The following is a 2306-nucleotide window of genomic DNA, read 5'->3' as shown; positions in this document are numbered from 1 at the left end:
CGATATCGTCGCCGCAAGGGCGAATCAGACGCCGATCATCTGGTGGCCTTGCAACGAAACTACGAGAATCTCTGCGGACTGACGGACGCCGCAGGTGCCGCTGTGAAGTCGTATTGGTTCATAGCCAAAGTTCAGGTGGGATGCAAGTATCTGCATTTCTACCTCGATCTTTCCGAGAAGAACAGAGGACGTGTCTACTCCTCAGATGCCTACGGTGTGAGTAGGCCGTATGCCGACGACTTCATCGCTTTCTTGGAGAGATTCTTCGCGGACTTCAATCAATTCCATCGATTGAACGGAGATATCATCGAGAAAAAAGAGCTTCCGATCCCGAGTGAGCCGGAGGAAATCATCACCGAAGATGCCTGCACCAACGTTCCCCTTGCGGAAGCGTCGATTCCGGAGCCATCGGAACCAGATCTCGGACCGGCTCCGGCGAGAGGTTTGCGCATCGTCTTCAAGGAGTTCGTGGATCCGGAAGAGGAGGAGTTTTTGCGCGAGTTGGAAGAATGTGACAATCCCAACATAGATGACATGTTGGCCTCAGACGATGAGGACGATCAATACGCAGATGAGGAATAGAATACTCACGCTCTTAGCCCCAGCGTGATGGCCGCATTGTTCATCAAATCAACTCAAATTCAATAAATCAAACTTTGTGAGAGAAAAAAAACGGAGGCTTAATTCTTTGGGGGCATTTCAGCGGGTAGGGTTCAGAGCCCCTCTGAATCTTGAAAGCCGGAATTCGCTAGTGGATGGGCAGACGCAAGCTCGGCAGCGGGCTTCCGAGTATCTCGAATAGCACTCGTTCCGGAGGCTTGAGTGGAATCTGTCTTCTTCCAGCATTTTCTCTCAGGCTTCACCTTTCACACCTTTCGCTCAGCCACATCAGTCGGGCCTTCTCGAAAATAGACAGTTTCTCTCCCAGACGGCGGGTCGTCATGATCCCATGTTGGTACCGACGGGAGAGATGGAACCGGATGCTCCCCCTATTAGGCTGCATCGAATTTCGAATTCATCGAGAGTCTCCTCGATTTGAGTCTCGCGACGTCGAGTGCCTGTCTCGGTCTCGATGTACTTGCGAATTCCAGATTCGATGCTGCCTTGGTCAATGAATGTGGCGCACATACGCGCCTCCCCTTCCATTCTTGCTCGGTCACGAGTCACGAGCCTCATCGAGCCAAATCTCCATGTCTGCTTCGACTCCCCTGTCGTGGATGTATCCGGCTATACTCGACGCGATACCTCTCCGCTGGGGGATGCGAAGACAGCATCTGTGACCGAGCATGTCAGCGAATGCTGTTCTTTCTGCTCTCAACTTCCGGAGCATAACCTAGGAGGATGGTCAAGCTCTAATTAGTGACTGCTTGCGCGAGAAATCCTCGCTGACTCAAATGGAAGAAACGCACCTGCAGAGCGCAGTCGGCATTGTACAAGTTGAGATTGCGCAGAGAAAGCCGATTGCTGCATTGCTCCACGCGCGAGAGGGCGCCGACAATCTCTTTGATCTGAAGCATGTCCGCGCAAGAGAGGTTGAAGGCGGGCACGAGTAATTCTCTCACGGAGTCTTCGAAAGTCAGGAGATTCCGAAGCATACGCAGGGAACTATTCCACCGCGTTTTTACGTCCAACACCAGCTTGACTTTCCTCGTGTTCCCGCCGTCCTCAGCCGTCGACTTCAGACGATCGTTCAGCTTCGAACTTTTTTGGAACTGTCGTACTAGCTCTTGGATCCTGTTCAACAGACACGCCGCCGATTCCAACGTCGGCGTCCTTTGGGAGTCATCCACATCGAGCGAATCTTGCACGTCCTCGTTCTGAGAGGAATCTGAATGGAGATTCCAGCTTTTTTCCATCTCAGAATCAAAATCATTGGGTACAAACGATATATGTATTCCGAGAGACATACCGCTGGTCTCTTCGGACTCGCTTCCATTTTGTGGACTCAGCGAATTTTCATTTCCGTGGAGAACTGGGTGAAGAAGCGAAGAGCTCAAGAGATCTCCCACGGTTATGAAACCATCGGCATGTGGTCAGTATTTGAGAAATTCCTTACCATTAATCGCTTCGAGGTCGCTCCGATCGTTTTCGAATGAGTTCAATGACCTTGATGGACGTTCCGCCTGTGCCTCCTCCTCTCCACTACTCCCACTGTCACTTCCTGCATCACCCGGTGGTGTAAGCCATACGGACCTCCTCATTGTATCCAAGACAGCGAGGTGAAGCCCATGGCAAAGACACAATTGGTGGTAAAACGGTTTCGGAGCCGCGGCTCTCTCCAAATTCTTTCCCATCTTGATCATTAC

The sequence above is a fragment of the Galendromus occidentalis genome, unplaced genomic scaffold (assembly GCF_000255335.2).
Source record: "Galendromus occidentalis unplaced genomic scaffold, Mocc_1.1 scf7180000077217, whole genome shotgun sequence".
Lineage (NCBI taxonomy): Eukaryota > Metazoa > Arthropoda > Arachnida > Mesostigmata > Phytoseiidae > Galendromus > Galendromus occidentalis.
The sequence above is the reverse complement of the archived record's forward strand: the minus strand, read 5'-3'. Positions refer to the sequence as shown.